At 42.2% G+C, this 17495-nt stretch overlaps 1 long non-coding RNA gene across 1 annotated transcript; it reads left to right on the top strand.

The window, feature by feature from the left end:
* The first annotated feature begins 7618 nt into the window (after window positions 1-7618).
* Window positions 7619-16630, top strand: LOC134471395 (uncharacterized). The gene is made up of 2 exons (XR_010040854.1): window positions 7619-12993; window positions 16337-16630. It is a non-coding gene; the product is annotated as an uncharacterized LOC134471395 (long non-coding RNA).
* Window positions 16631-17495: the final 865 nt, after the last annotated feature.

Genomic DNA, 17495 nt, shown 5'->3' on the forward strand with positions numbered 1-17495 from the left:
TATATTCCATGTGCCTTTCCCCACTGGGACACTTCGGTCCGAGTATGAATCACTTCCCCCAAGTCTCAGTGCCTCTTGAGTATGTGGTGGCTTCTTGTCCACACAGAGCTGGCATTGGCAAGGGTACGCTGGCTCATTGCACTCAGAATACCAAGCAAAGCAGTCAATTTTTAAATATATATTCCTGTGAAATCTCTGAAAATGGTAAAATCAAGTTTTTGAAAGCCTGTTTTATGCCAGATATGTCATATGAAGTTCTTTTAGTTAATACCATGAACAATCTAATAAATACAAATTATGGTATCCCATTTTACAGATAAGAAAATTGAGTCTCAAAGAGCTTGATCTTTGTGCTCCAGAGGAGCAGCCTGGAGGTGCCAGAGAGTCAGGATCTAAACACCATTTTCACTGATTCATTCGTTCATGCTTTGTGGAGCTTGCCCCCATTTCCTGGGGATTGTACTCAACTCTTGGAAACTACTTGTGAACAAAGCATGTCAATTTCTGCCAGCATGAGGCTTACACTGCAGTGATGGAATGCAGGCAATAAAAAGTACACAAACAATAAACATGCAGACAAAAAAGAACCAGAAGGCAGAACAAGGAAGGGAAGCTGACAGGCTGCGGGGCTGGGGGCAGCTTGCATTAGGGAGGAGGATGTGCAGGGTGGGCCTCAATCAGGGTTCAGGCTGAGAGCAGGGTTGAAGCAGGTGATAAAGGAAGCAGATGTTTGGGGATGGACCATCCAGGTGGAGCGGCAGCCAGGGCAAAGGTGCTCAGACAGCAAGTGCATGAACATGTGCTGGGCTGTGTGTGTGTGTGTGTGTGTGTGTGTGTGTGTGTGTGTGTGTGTGTGCAGCCTGAGTGGCTGGGGTAGTGCGGCAGAGGAAACCTGCGGTGCAGGGACAGGTTGTGGAGGCCCAGCAAGGGCACCGCGAGCCCTATGCAGGCTTCGGTTTCCCTCCGAGTGCCAGTGGAGTCACGGTGGGGTTTGAGCAGAGGAAAGACAGAGCTGGCTCCTGCCTCCAAGGCTTGCTCTGGCTGCTCAGCGGAGCCCAGGGGGAAGTGTCTGGGGTGAGAGCAGAAAGTCTGCGGCAGCACTGCTGGTCAGAGGTGCTGCAGGAGGGAAGCTCCTTCCCCCACAGCTGGCCTCCACGCACCTGCTTCTCTAACATGGCATCCTGTCTCCCAGGCTCCAACATTTGCTTCCTCATGGGAAAGGTGGCCTTTTCTTTCTCTCTCAGCACATTTGGCTCAAAGCCACCTCTCCTCTTACCAGCTGCTTTGCTCCCCCAGCCTGTCCCTGTACTGCCTTTCTCCTGTCTCATCTGTGGTCCTCTATGTACTGAAGTCTTGGTCTCTGCGGTCCCAGAGCCCTCTCTCTGTCTCTGTTGCTCTCTCTCCTCCCACTCCACCTTTCTCGCCTATCTGCCTCTCTGGATTGATTGTCGTTGTATTCCCTGACACCTGCTTCTCCTCATTCCTTGTGCCTGGTGAGACCAATGCACGGCCAGCCACTGCGCCAATTTGGGAACAAGATGAGTCTTCCTCCCACCCCCTCCAAAGCTAAAAAGATGGAAAACTGGTTCCCAGTGTCCATTTGTATAAGCTGGGGACAACCAGTGCTCATCTCAAGGGGATGCTGAGGTGTCAGTGACACAACACACAAGAAGCTGTAGGAAGCCAGATTTCCACAGGTAACAGAGAAGAGAAGGAAGCAGATAGAAATGAGTTTAGTGCACTCTTCCTCTGCAGTCTCTTACGGAGGCCTTGGGCAGGGACTATTTCTGGTTCACAGGTGAGGGAACAAAAAGTAGAAAGAACGATGTGCAGTCTGGAACAGACCCCGCCTCCAAAGCTGAAAGATGGTATACATGTGGGGGATACAACTGATTCCTTGTTGCAATAAAATACATATAAAATAATAAAAGATAGCTTGAATTCTCAGGCCCAGGCATGCCTGAGTCAGTGAGTCAAGCCAGCACAGTTTCCAAAGCTTCTGCCGGTGCCAGATTGTGGCGATGTAGCCACCCAAGCCCGGATTTCCCACAGCCTGCCCTGCTGGGTGCTTCCCCTTGGCTGGCAGAGGGAAGGGTGTGTGAGCACTTTCCCATGACACCAAAATGCAGCTAAGCAGAAAGGGCACGTGGCTCGGGGCTGGCAAGACATTTACAACAACTGGCAAAGGAATCCATTTGGTCTGGCCAGGTATGGCAGGTTGGGGCAAGAGATCTAATGATAAAAGAGCTCTTTTTCTTTGTGTGTGGTTTGGGCATTCTCCCAAGGTACGGGCTAGATGGGTAAGTGGGCTGGACCGGGTTTCAGGAATGCACCAAAAGGGTGCTACCCAGCAGCCCTGCCCCTTTGAGTTAATCACCCAGTTAGAAAGTCATTCATAGCTGGTTTGCACCTTGTCAGCACTTTACAAACAGGTCATCCACCCAGGAGGTGCCTTAACCTTGCCAGACTCTGGATAGGAGGCCAGAGAAATTGACACCTGGAAGCCAAGAACTTTTTTGTTTTCTTTAGGTTACTATAGGGGCTTTCCAGAGCAGGTAGAGGTAGGTATAGCTGGAATGGCTAATTTTATGTACCAACTTGGCTAGATCATAGTGATCAGTTACCTGATCAAATGCCAGTCTAGATGATGCTGTGGAGGTGATGTCTATGTGTGATTAATATTTGGAGTGGGTTCCTTTCAAGCAAAGTGATTACCCTCCATAAAGGGGCAGGGCCTCACCTTTAGAGCCTTCAGAACAAAGGCGAAGGCTTCCTGAAAGAGATTTTATCTGCAGGCAGCAATATAGAAATCTTGTCTGAGTTTCCAGCCTTCAAACTCAAGACTGCAAAATCAGCTCTTCCCTAATTCTGCCTGTGCTGCTCGCCTAACAGATTTTGCATTTGCCAGATCCTATAGTGAAGCGAGTTAATTCCTTAAAATTCTCTCCTGCCTCTCCCTTCCCTCTGTATGTGTGTAAGGATATTAGGTGTACGTGTATATAATGATATTATATATAATATATATCTATATAATATAGATATATAATGATATCTGAGCTAGTGAGATGTTTGGAAACTGGAATGCTCCTTTTTAAGGCTTCCTGAAGTCTATCAGGCTCCCAAAGCCACAGTGTCTCTTACTGGTGCTTATGTTTGATGGAAGCTTGCTTTGGCTAGTTCCTAAAGAACAGTACCTAGTAAAGAAGTTCAATGTGGCTAAAAAATGTGACCTCAACCCCCAAAGCAAGGTGCCCTTGCCTGACCGCCACCTTCCTGGGCTGTGGCTGCAAGGGAAGCTGCTCAGTCTGCATCTCTACATTGCTTCTGGTTCTGTTCTTTTAAACTCCTGGCTGATGTGATGGACAGCCCCAGTGAAACTATGTCCATGTTACTTCTTGCAACACAGTTATCTCTGAATAATCTTGTAGTAGCAGTTTACTTGCTTATCTCTCCTCTCTCTCTCTCTCTCTCTCTCTCTCTCCATCCATCCATCCATCTACCCACCCACCCACCCATCCATCCATCCATGCATCCACTCATCCATCCATCCATCATCCATCCATCCACCCACCCATCCATCCATCCACTCATCCATCCATTCATCCATCTGTCCATCCATCCAGTGAGCCAGCTAACAAATACCCAACACTTCCCGTCTATCAGCTCTTGTTCTGATGTTAAGGGACACTACAGATAAATCATTTAGAAGGTCTGTAGTCTAGAGACAGCTTACCCTTGAAGACCAGAGGATGCCATTCTAACTTCCTTTCTCCAGGTAGTGTCAGCCTAGCAGACCATATACCTTTGTTCATTGTTGCTTCTTTCCCTGATTTGCAGCACTGTGGCTGGTCACTATTGCCATCCTTAGCTATATGCCTTCCTATACCATCCTGAACCCTCAAGTCCCTGAATTCCTTGGAGCACTCCTACTGGGGATTTCAGCCACGTCCCTCTCCCACTCCCTTCTGGAATCATGTCTGCCAATGGGAACTGATATTGAATTATCTTCCCTGAGCCTTAGACTGTCTGATCATGACCTTACTTCTCTAACTAGCTGAGGACTCCTTATACTCTGTCCTTCTAAAGACTAATTCCAGTCTGGAATCCCACACAAAGCCCAGGAATAGGAGCATCTAAGTGGACACATCTGTGGTCTCTAGAATTTCAGCTTCACTGCTGGACCTTAGTGTTCCCACTGGCTCTGGAACCTGGATTCCTGCTGTTCTTATACCACTGTGATCCACCTATAGCAGTGAGTAGTGGCCTAAATCAGGCTTCCTGGTCTTTAGTGTCCTCCAGGTTGTGATTTCATGTCCACTTCATGGAAAAGAGATTGAGATTAAGATGAAAACCAGAATTAAAATAGTGGCCTGAGTGCCATAAAGAGGCTGTGTGTTAACCTACAGGCTGGGACTCAGGTTCAGCAACCCTTCCTGGTAGAAGGAAGTATCATGCAAGATCTGAGTGGTCCAAAGAGGCCAGCTGGGTACTGGAGTGTGGGGAAGGTTCTTTTGAGTAGAGTGAGCAACAGATATGGCAGCCCAGTTGTAAGGCATTTTAGATGTGCTCGGAAATCTGGCATCACTTCAGAAATACTGTGGAGAAGGGAGAAATGGTTCTGGAAGTCCAGAGAAATAAGCTGGGTCTGCTTCTCATCCTGAAGTAGATGCATTCCTACAAAGAAAGGCACCTCAACTCACAATGATTTCCTTAACAAAGCGAATCTTCTCTGCTGGTGGTTGGTTCTGCCTACTTCCTGGGCAGAGCAGGTAGATAGGAAGTTTGGACACACTTCAAACCCATCTTCTCTTTTCTGCTCCCTCACATGGTGATTCAGCTCCTGAAAATCTGCATTACAAACTCTTCTGGATATTTGGACTTTGCCTTTTCAGACTCATATGTGTGAGGAACAAAGGCTGCAACACACCTATGCAAAACGTGGTCACAGCGTGGGGATGTGAGGAGTGGTGGGTGATTTTATTCTTGGCTTTACTTTCTGTGTTTTTTTTTTTTTCGTACTGCTAACTTTAAAGTTGTATGCAAAAGGAACTATATGTGAATTATATGCAAAAATGCTCCCTAGAACAGAGATCCCTAGGTCTTATTTCCAGGTCAGAGCACTAGAAACTTCTCCAGGTGAAATTAGTCTTGGTCTATAATATATCAGCAGGGGCTGCATCAGGGATTGATAAAGCCATGTGCCAGGGCCCCAAGAATACAGATGATTTCTCTCCTGATGGTGAAGAGTGTCTTCCTGTATCAGCCTAATGAATTTGCTCTTTGTGCATTTACAGCACCCACTGGGGTGTCTTTTTGCTATTTCAGAAAACGGAAAGAAATTCAACAACATTGGCTCATGTGGCTGCTGAATTCCCGGCTGGCTGAGGGCCCCAGAAAGCTGTGCACCCCGCACATAATATCCTTTGTTTGTAAGCATCTGCATCCTTCCTCCAAGCAGGCTGTCAGTGAGGCAATCATGTCCCCGTCTTGTGCAGCCCAGGAACTAAAGCACAATTTGGCCTCTTTGTCATTTTCAAAAATCAAATCTGCCTAGGGACCAAGTTCCAGCAGCAGCTGTTTCTGCTTTATGTTTTATTTAAAGACATTTAATTTTGAGCCTTGTATGCTTCCAATGATTTTTTTTCTTGGTAGAGCAGACTGTGCACACATATAAAATACCCTCAATTTATACACAGCAGTTCTTTCATTGGCCATCAAGCTGTTTTCTAAGGATAAAGTCAGATGAATTAAAATGACCTATAATTCATTATTTTAATAAATTTAACAAAAATCCTAGTGCTAAATTCTGTATCGCAGAATCTTACTGTAGGTAAGCTTTGTGCATAGTGGTTTACATATATATGGATATATATTTTTTAATCCAGCTTTACCAGAGTCTTATAAAGTACACAGAGACACTAGTCCATTAGGGGGAAGTGACTTACCCCCATTCCCATGACCAGGGAATAGGGAAGATGAGATTTTAATCCAGGAATGTTTGACACATACATGTCACATGGGCAATGCTACACACACAATGGTCCCTGAGTTATGATAGTTCAATTTAGGATGATCAGTCATTCATTCTGGTCAAATGCACTTTTTGTTAATTTGAAGATTAACTAGCATGAGCTATTTAAACCCTTGCTCCCCCACTTTCAATATTATATACACAGGTGATGTCCAACTTAGGATGCTTCAACTCAGTGATGATAGAAAAGTGATACATATTCAATGGAAACTGTACTTTGAATTTTCCCAAGTTAATGTTACAGAAAAACCATTTTGTTTTTCATTTTCAGCATGTTATTCAATAAATTGAAAACATGAGCTCTTCAGTCCTCTATTATGAAGCAGACTTGGCTTCAGATGGTTTTGCTCTGCTATTGGCCAATGTAAGTGTTATGAGAACATTTAAGGCAGCCTGGGATGAAACATAAGGTTCAGAAGGTGAGTATATTAAATACATATTTGACTTGGGATGTTTTCAATTTATAATGGTTTTATAAGGGCAGAGCCTCCTTTCATTATATATATATATATATATATATATATATATATATATATATATGTATGTATAATTCAAATTTTTGACTCTCGTCTCTCTAGCTCCCTCTTTTCTCCTTTACTTTTTGTACATCTTGCCTTTTCTGTTTTTCTGTTTCTTATCTTTTCTTTTTTGTTTTTCTAATTATTAGGGCTTTGCAAACTTCAGTGTACTTCTACTGTGAAAAACACATGACGGTTATGGCTTAAATTTTAAAAAATAATTCAGCATAGAAAACAAACCAATAACAATACTACTTCACTTCATAGAGGACACAAACATGTAAAATAACAAAACTTGTTACCACTCCAGGAATAATGATTCCAGATAAATAGTTTGACACACTTTTCATATACATTTTCTGATAAATAATCATAACATAAAATCAAAAAATTATAGGTTCTGACATTAGAAGTGCTCAGGTTCATATCTCATCTCTATCATCTATTTTTTAAAATTTATTTTATTTTAAAAAGCAAAGCAAAACAAAAGGATAGAAATGATACAAAATTTAAGAAACAGGAAATTAACACTAGTTAATATGTATGTATTGTTATCTTAGATGTAGTTGCTCAGGTTACAAAATCAAGGCATGAAAAAAATGATCAAGGAATCAAAAAATGAAAGCAAGAACTATTCTTTTTGATGAATAATGCCCATCAGCTGCAGGATGGATAAAAACGATGCGGGATGGATGAAAAAATACAATGGAGTATTACTCAGCTATAAGTATTTTTTATACAATGGAGTATTACTTAGCTATAAAGAAGGATAAACTTGAGGCCTCTATTGGTAAATGGAGGCAACGTGAGACCATAACCATGCACAAGGTATTTCACTCACATGTGTAAATATTGTATTGTCTCCCTAGTATAAAAAAAACAAAAAAAGATTAGTAAGATCCAAAATGTATAATGTGTATTGTAATATTGAAAGGGGAAGAAAGTGGTCAGAAGGAAAGAACAACTGGGATAGGGGAAGGGAGAGAAGGAAGAAACAAAAAGATTGTATGTAAATAAGTGCACATATATGTGTGTGTATATATATATATATATATTTATATATAGATAGATAGATAACTATACTATGCATCCCTGTTAGTTCTTTCTCTTTTGTTTTCTTTTTTGAAAGAGGTTCTTGCTATGTAGTGCAGGCTGACCTTAAACTAGTTTTTGTAGTCCAGGCGGGTCTTGAACTCAGGGTGATCCTCCTGTCCCAGTCTCCTGAGCGCTGCCGGGGTTACAGGAGTGCGCCTCTGCACTCACCATTTCCCTCCCTCTGATGGCTAGCACCTCCCTCTGCCATTCATGAAATGTGATCTGGGAGGATTGTCTGGGATTGTCAAGCATTTCTCTTAAATCTCACAACTCACATAAGCCAGATACGCGCTGAGGTCCTGGTCCTGATGCTCCCGGAGGACTCAGCTTTGTGTGTTTCTCCTCCTCTTTCCTGGCCACATATCTTTGGTCAAACGTTTCAGATTCTCAGATCTTCTGCTTCTGCATCTTGATGCTGATGAGCAGTGGTGATCTGGGCCCTGAATGATTTTGGGGAGAATTAAAATTAAACACAAAGGTCAGCATAGAGACACTTTATGGTGTCCTATGAAGCACTCTGCCACATTTCCAAGGCTTCAGGTCCTCTGCAGAGGGTTCATCTCAGAGCTGCCAGAAGGGTAAGGAAAACCTCACGGGTGAGCAGAAGCTAGAAAAGTCATCTGTGCTCGGCAAAGCCCCAGAAACAGGCAGAAGGATCAGCTCTGTGCCACCCCAATTCTATAGTTCTCTGGTCTGTTTCTACTAAGCATCTCTATCCTGGCTTTGGCTGTCCTAGAGTCTTCCCCCCATACCTTTTGCTATCTTACATCTGCCCACTTAGATGCGCTGAATGAGTTTGACACTCAGTGTGTCAATGGAGAGATTCAGGTTGTGACCTCGCTCATGTGCTAGTGAGTGTCTAATACCTGCCTCCTCATGGGAACTCATGTGAGGGTGGTGGAAGTCCTGATAGTTCCTCAACTTTTGCCAATTATCTTACTGCAGAAACCCCCAACATGGTGGATTTCAATCTACCCATTACCTGGCTCCTCAGACTCTGAAAATCAACCAATTGGATTCTGTGAGCCAATGCAAGCCAGTGACAGCACATGACTATCATCCTTTCTGCCACCTCCCAGTGTCTGGTCTGTCCAAGAATTAGTTCTTTGGACTGAGTTTCCACCTTGGTCCAGTTAGCTGTGGCCGAGATACGATGATCTAACACATCCCAGTGAATCCAAGTAGGCAGAAGGAACTGCCAATTACTAATGTGCTCTTCAATGAAGATTTGTTCGGCTCTCCTTCTGTGGATGTCTCTGACACTATAATGAATGAAAGGGAAATATACACAATGACAATAACTTGGTACACATTATGAAGTGACTGATGCCACAAGAGAGACACAGGAGATGTCACTTCCAACAGGGAGCTGACGGGAAGACTGTCTAGTACCTAAAATTTGAATTGAGCTTTTGTGGAAGACAGGATTAAATGATGGAGGGATAGAGGAAAATTTTTTCAAGACAGAGAACAGAAGTAAGAATGAAAACCTGCACTGGAGAAACTGTGGCATAGGCATGGAATTGGTGAGTTTTCGTGCAGAAAATGATGAGGAGAGAAGTGTGATTGTTTACCAAGGAAAATTGTAAGGGCCTTTGCATGTCAGAATGAGGTGCCAAATATGTCACGCTGCTATTCTTTGGTGGCTTACCAAACAAAGGCAAACTATAAGTCATAAAGCTATTATCTATATGATCACATATCTCAATGAATACAGAATAGTGAAAGTTTATTAGAGTAAGGTTTTGCAGAGTCATAAATGAATTTTTGACATTTTTCATTCTTTCAAATAGAGAATATTATTATTAGTATTGATTCTTTCATTGAATTGTGTTAACAAGAACAAGATTACTGATAAGACTGGGATGAATCTGCATGAATAATCTTTGTCACTCCCACAGACACCCAAAACACTAAGAAACAAGCAAACAAGAAATCCTATTAATTACTGTAACACCTTAGAGTAGGTTGAATGATGATTTTCTAAGAGTATTGTCCTTATTGCTATAAGCTGCGAAGAGGGTCTTAACTGGGACAAAGTGTCTTGCATGTATAATTAAGTTAAGGATCATGAGATAAAAAGATCATCCTGGATTGCTCAGGATGACTGTCAACTCACTGAAAAGCATCCTAATAAGAATCACCCCAAAGAAGAGGAGACAATGTGGTCATCAACATAGAGATTAGAGCCATAGGGAATGGAATACAAAGAATCATCATAAACTGAAAGAAAAAAAACCAGATCATTTGCTACATCCTTTTGAGGGAACAGGACCCTGCTGCTGCCTTGTTATTAGACTTTGGGCTTCCAGAATTGTGAAAGGTATATATGTTTGATCGTTTAAAACAACAGCTTTACCATCATTTGCCAAAACAGGTACAAAACACACATTCTTTGTATCAGTATGAGAATGAGGTGTAGAAGGCTCAATTAACTTACCTAAGGTGCCTCTGCTAGAAAGTGATTAGGGCATGAGACTAAGTCAGGGATTTTCAGAGTTTGCTTTCAACCTTAATAAATAAAACACCATACCTCGTAACTATGTCTACTCCATTAGAGTTAGATAAGAGGCAATCACAAGGTGTTATAGGAGTGCACATAACCCAGTTTATGAATAAATATCAGGGCGGATATTCTAGAGGAGATGATATTGGATTGAGTTTTAATGATGGAGATACAGAGAATAAAGTGAGGAAATGTTTCTGAGCAGAGAGAATAAATATAAGACTGAGAAAGAGCAAGGCATTTTTAAGGAATTACAATAGGAAAGTATGGACAAGGACATTTTTGGAAGGTGAATGGAAAATGAGGCAGAAGTTGAAGGTGAGGACCAGCTGGTCTTACGTCTTACGTGCTAGGCTCCAGATTGTGGAGTCCTCAGGCAGCTCGGAGATTGGATGACTTGGTGCAGTATGATCTTGTGACAAGCTGGGTCTCTTACAGATTTATGAGATGAGATTAAAAACTACAGTGAAATTTTAAATTTAAAAATTATCACTGAAAAAGACATGTTGCCATGAATCCTTTTCAAAATATCCTGCTTCACTTTGAACACACTTATGCCATCTTTTTGCCACTTACTGGAGCAGTTCTGGAGGTTCTTTTCTGTGAGTGTCGTTAGTTGCACTGTCATGGCTGTCATGACATCCTGATCGACTCAAAATGCTTCCCTTTCAAAGTCATTTTGACTTTGAGGGAGAACAAGAAGTCACATCATGCCCAATCAGGTGAATAAGGAGGATGAAGACATAACGTGTTTTTAGGAGCCCACTTTCCTGTCGGAGGGCATTTGACAGTGGAATTCATCCTATTTTTGATTATACTTTATAAGTACACTCATTATAACATTTTAAAAACTTAAACATTCACCATGCATTTTGAGTATATCTCGTATAGCAGAAGGCAGCCTGGAGAGTAGCTAAACTTGTGCTGAGACAGGAGGTAAATTCTCCTTAAGGACTGGTCGGGATGTGCATTGCAACACTGGGCATGAGGAAGGAGAGGAGGAAGAAGACTTAGGAGCTACTCTAAGGAGATAACGGGGTGAGGTCTGATGACTCTGCAAAGGGCAGAGGAAAAGAGGAGCATTGGCTGCTTCCTTACAAGTTCCAGGTTTGGGGAACTGGGTCCATGGCAGTGTCATCTGCTGTCATAGAAAATAAAGGAAGGGCAGTGAGTGGGATGGGTTTGGAAGCTGTGAGTGTAAATAAGGACTTCATTAGTGCTGAGCATCTTGCATGTTTTACTCTGAATATGAAGACACCTACATATGAATCATGACTCGGGATTATAGTCATGGAACAAACTGAAGTTGTGTACCGTGTACTCTAAGAGAGGGAGAAAGAGGAGAAGCCATGCTGAACATCTCCTCACATTTCCCTGGTGAGGCAGCCAATGCTGAGGTGATGAAGGACCTGGGCCAATGTTGCAAGGTCAGGCTCCTGGCACCTCTGGGTTCAGATCCCAGCTCCCTTCCCCTGCCTCCTGGCCATGGAGCCAGCATGCTCTTTGAAACTTGCTTCCCCCATTCATTAGCTGTCTGACCTTTGGAAACTTGCTTAGCCACTCAGCGTTGGAGTTCCAGCAGCTGTCAAAAAGAGGATAAAAACATAGTGCCTGCTCTTTCCACCTCAAATAAGAGCCTGTGAATGAAATCTCTACTGTGGAAAAAATTTAGAAAAATGTGAGTAATTATTTATATAGTGAACCTAGCCCTTTCCCTGGAATTTTATTTTTTTGAGCTAAGCCTTGAGTTCGGCAAGTTTTCTTGGGATGTGCTCATTTCTCCTAATAGTTTGGTAGCATGAGTTTTCTGGTAAACAGAGTTTAAACAACGTGGAATGATTTAAATATTTCCAAATCATTTCATCATCACAACCTGTTTCTAAATGTGCCTCCTTTCTTCTTTCTTTCCAGCCTTCTTCCCTCTCCTTTCCTCTCCTGTTCTTTTAGTCTCTTTCATCTTTGAAGCACCAATGGTTGAATGCTGAGCTCCATCTCTAGCCCTTTTACAATTTTTTAGTTTGAAATAGAGTCTTCCTACATTGTTGAGGCTAGTCTTAAACTTGCAATCTTCCTGCTTCAGCTTTCTGAAGAGCTGGAATTATAACTGTGTGCCACCAAGCCTGGCCCATGGGTACTTCTTTATAGCACTGTAAAAACCTTCTCCATAGTTTTGCTGACCGTGGGAACCCGGACCTTTAACTATTTGTCTCATGCAAGATATTCAGAAAGGGACACATTGTATGCTAAATGTGGTGTTGGAATTAGAAGAAATTCTCAGCATCTCATTTGAGAAAGACGGGTTTAGTTAATCTTTTTTAATTTTTAATTTTTATTAGTACACGTTTGTAGTATAAAATAATTACATTCACGGTGGGGGGAGTTGGCAGACATATACAGTGCATCTCAGGTATTTTTTACCCTTCACCTGCTTTCCTTTCTTTTTTTCTCATTACCAGATTCATTTATTTATCTTATAAGTCCTTATAATATTAATTTTCATGTATACAGATTAACAGCCAGAGTACCAGTCAAAAAGAATAAAACACATAAGACAGTTATACTAAATCAAGGTACTCTTTTAGATACATTGCCTGTGTTAGATTGCAATAATTTTTTTCTTCCTATCATCTGTCTTTTAGTTTTCATTTTAATTGTATACTGAGTTTTTCATATGAGAGAATGTATGCAATATTTTTAGCTTGAGTGTCTTATTTAGTTCATTTAGCATTATGGTCTCAAAGAATTTGTTTTCCTATAAATGACTCAAGTTTATCCTTTAGGTAAAGTAGTACTCTACTGTTGATTTATCTCTCAATGGACATACAGGCCTCTTCCAATGTTTGGTGAGTATAAATTATGTAGCTCTATTGATGGGTGTGATAGGTTTAGTTCATCTTAATGTGCCAGTAACTGGGTGGGGACTATGTCATGCCATCCTGCAAACTCTGAGACCTAGCACAGTCCTGTGTCTTCAGTGCTAAAAAATGTGTTTGGTGTTTCCTCAACACGGATTCTTTGTTCTATAATAACAGGACTCTACTGGTTGAGTTCTAAAGTCTATCCAGTTCTAAAGCTAATTCTTTTCCTTGAAAAGCAGTGGTAAAGAAAGGAGCATAAAAATAACTACAGATATAAGCCAGTAGCTCTTGTCAAGGGCACAGGTTAAGGTGTGCCCGACGTAGAATGGCGTCCTGTTGGATCCTGTCCTTGAACAGGGATGTGAAGTAGTAACAGAGAAGAAAGGGTGAGAGGGCCATTGTGTAATGAACCGGACTAAGCTCTTTTCTCACGGAGGGTATCTTGTCTTTATTACTCAACTCTGCTGAAGCCTGTACACGGGTGATGACAGTGGGGGAGTAGAGTGGGAGGCAGGCTGGCTTGGGAACCGGGCTTTTTTTCTGGTCTTATGCTCTTAAGACCAGTTGGCTGGCAGTGGATTTTAATTATACACACCTACTCAAAGGCTTCTGTAACAACTGCAGTGTGTGAGCAAGGAAGGAGGTAAGGAAGACGGAAAAATAAAGTGCATTCATTCTGAAAACAAACAAACCTTATTCCCAGTGACTCAGCAGCGATAATCTCAATCTTTCAGATAACTGTTAGCATTTTTTGGACCATCTGTACATACTGATCACTGAGGTCTGGGCGACAGAGTCCTGCCATTGGCTGGTTTGTTTGTTCCCTCTGGCGGCTAGGATAAGGCAGTGGCCAGAGTTCCTGAGTCACAATTGTTCTGCATAAAGCTGCTGGGTTTCAGTTTCAGCAGGGAGATCCAGTGAGTGCTGGACAGATAATGACAACAGACACCCATTGGGACTTTCTTACCTCCACTAACGAGAGGGCGGGACTGCTGGTTATTTCTGTGCTTCCTATCGCATGCTTCCCACTCACTGTCCCCACTCAGAAACGCATCCTACTCTTTGTCAGTGGGGGATCAGCTCCCATCTGGTCTTCCATAGTGGCACCTGCCATAGTGGGTCTGATTTTTTGGGTACAGCGCAGTACCTGACAGATTGCCAGTCCACCAGAGCCCATTGAATCTCCTCCCTCATCACTTTTCTGGGCCATTTGCTTCCTTTCAGGTATCTCTTGTCTCATTTATTTTCTCCTTTCCAATGACCACTTTAGTTCAGATATTTATCTCTTCCCACTTGGATGACTGAAGATTTTCTTAACTTTCTGCCACAGGTCTAGTTGCCACAGGTCTAGTTTATCTCACATTCCTTCAGAGAAACCTTCCCCAAAGGCAGCAGCCTCTGACCATGCCCTTTAGTGAGGTAGAAAGAACAAGCAGAGCTGGGTGACAGTAAAACTTACTATGTGCTATAGGTTCCTGTCCAAAAAGTCAACATGATGTTTTAGACCCTGTTCCAAAGATCTGACGTGAAACACTTTGGCAAAGTCAGAGTCAACTGACTTTGATGTTTCGGTAGACATACTGATGACATGATAGCTGGAAGGGGCCAGAGCTGAACTGAGGTGGTGAACTGAGGTTGGGAGATGCAACAGCCAGGATGAATGAAGCAAAAGGAGCCCCAAATCTTAAACATTCAATGGAAGAAAATAAGGGTTCCATACTAATGTTATTGTTGAGCTGGTTCAAGTTGTTTATAGAGAAAGAAGTGTAATGCTGCCTGCTGGTACTATCGTTGCCTTTATCACGCCTGGGCATCCCAGTAGATCTGGTGGTTTATTTATTCAGTCGGCACATATTTATTGAGTACCTTCAGCAGGGTAGGTTCTGGGTATCAGAACTATACATGGAGCCTTGGGAGTGATTACGAGTGGGCATGGACAAAAGGAGAGAGAGAGATACAGACAGACAGAGACAGGGACAGAGAAAATGACAATGTTTTTAGGCTTCATTTTTCTCAGTGCTTCTGCTTGTTAGGTGTTCAAAGTAGGATTACTGAACTGAAAACCAATTCATGCCACTAAAGGGTGTTTCTCACCTCCCAGGACCCAGGAAAGGAATAATTAGCATACTTAGTGAACAAACAATATTCTCATAGTCAAAAATAAGACCTAAATTTGCTCTGTTTTGATTATTAACTAGGATCTCCAAATCCCTTGTGTGTTCTTTTTCTTTCTCCTTCTTATTTCCCTATTTTTCTTTCAGCAAAATTCTCATTAACACATTTTAATGACTATAAATGAAGGTTCTATGTCTCAGGAAACAGCAGCCAAGCAGCATGGAGAGAGAGAAAGAGATTAGGAACAGATGAGAATATCAATATAGATATGTATAAAGTCTCCCTGGAGCATCTTCAAGTCTTTGCCCTTTATTTGGCTGCTCTTTGGTCTTGTCTAGTATGTCACTGTGATATACATCATGTCTTAAACTTGGGAAACATAAAAAGTCCTGAGAGCCATTTTCCTGGCATCCATAGTGAGATCCTGGGCTAAGACTGACTTTGGGTTAGAATCTCTTCCACAGTTCCAGGGCTCTAGCCAGCATGCAGGTCTGATCAAGCCCTGCTCCAGGAATACTGGGAGAAAACATTCCGTCATATTTCCTGCTCACATTCCAGAGCTCATGCCATCAGGGCCTGCCAATGGCACACATGGGCATGATACATCTGAGCCGGTGGTCACCTGGTTCCATTTGTCAAAATCCTCACAAGTTTTTCTTTCAGGGACAATGAACGTCTTTGCTCCTGAACCCCAGTGACCAAAAGGTAAAGTGAAACAGGAAAGAAAAATGAAATAAAATAAAAGAAAAAGAATAGAAATGCAACAAAATAATAATGTGTGAAAGTTGAGCAGAGAAGAGCCAATGGTGAGGAACTGTGGCTTCGTCATTGGCTAAATCAGCTGAGGGTGTGTGACATGGAGGGTGTGAGTCACAGGACTTACGGATTTGGCATTCTTGGTTGAAATAAATGTCCTGGGCCTTGGGCGGCAGCAGCAGCAGCAGTGACAGAAGGCACACTGGTGGGGCAAGAGAAGTGGACATTTGGCTGTCTTTGGTGACCTGAATTTATAGCACCATGATTTAGACAAAACAAGAGAAAAAGCTGGGTAAATTTCAGAGCACCAGCAGAACACCCTCCTACGATCCGGTAGGGCTCTACTGGGGCCTTGCATCTTATCCTCTTCCTCGCAGGCTGGCATGTCCTGGAGAGCAGGTTTTTTTTTTTTTTCTTTCTGGTCTTTCCTGACATTCGTGTGAACTTTCTCTTCCAGACATGTGGTGAGCAAGAGCATCTGGGCAGCACTGCGGAATATGTGTGCAATGAATGAATCACAGAAGCCACACTTGTCTACATGTAGCTGAGTCTATAAAGAAGTGAAGAATCTCTTAAAGACCACAGCTTCCCCTCTATTTTTACAAAACTGTAATTGAAGAGGGGAATGGGAAAAAAAGAATGAAGATATACTATGCACAGGTACAAATTCTCTATGATGAATGTGATCATTGTGTATGTAAAAAATGTACCAAAGAAATTTTAAAAAATAAAGCCTACAACTCCAAATAAACTAAGAGTCAGAGAGGTGAGTAATACTGAAGGCAGAGTCATCGTGCATAAAATAACACAACCAGGAGCTCTGAGGAGTGTTGACAACACAGTGCATGAGGAGCAGGATCAGGGGTTCACGGAAGAGGGAGGGTGCTGGACTCAAGATAGCCTCAAAGATGATTCTCAGAAGGTTTAAGAAATCAGAGCAATGCTGCACCAAAACAATTAATGGCAATTCTTGTCTCCATTGAAACAAGAATTTATTAGCTCTGGTTCTGGACTATTCTCATATAGACCTAGGATTACTTTTGCATATGAGTGGAGTCAGAAAAAATAAAGTCTAGGAATTAAAGCAGCCATGGTTTGGGAACAATTCCTGGAGTCCAGAAATTGCATATGCAGATTCTCCTGGGTGACTGGAATCTTTGCCACAGGTTAACTTCAGCCAAATAGAAATTGTATAGAAAAATGATGAAACAACATGGGTACAAGAGGAACAGACCAATGTGTAGCAGGTATCAGAAACAACTACAACACAAGAGGATGTATATGTATCTGTGTGTGTGTGTGTGTGTATTTTTTTGGTATGGGTAGGATAAAGAAGGGATTCAGCATAATGATGATATGACACGTGGCATATAAAGTTAACAGATGTTTTTGAGTTGGTACATAACAGCCACAGCTCTGAGCTTTTAGCTTGCAAACCTAAAGAAAGAAACAGTAGACTAGAAGCTAGTGCTGGAAAAGTTATCTTTAGATAAACAAACAGAGGGAAAACACAAACGGTGCAGGTGCTGCATCTGTTTCTAGAGCAGTGTCTTAGGCACAATTTACACAGTCCACTAGGCCTCAGCTTCCTCAGCTACGAGCTAGAAACATAGAGG

This window comes from Cavia porcellus, unplaced genomic scaffold, assembly GCF_034190915.1.
Source record: "Cavia porcellus strain 051 isolate PalLab524CR breed Dunkin Hartley unplaced genomic scaffold, mCavPor4.1 scaffold_18, whole genome shotgun sequence".
NCBI lineage: Eukaryota > Metazoa > Chordata > Mammalia > Rodentia > Caviidae > Cavia > Cavia porcellus.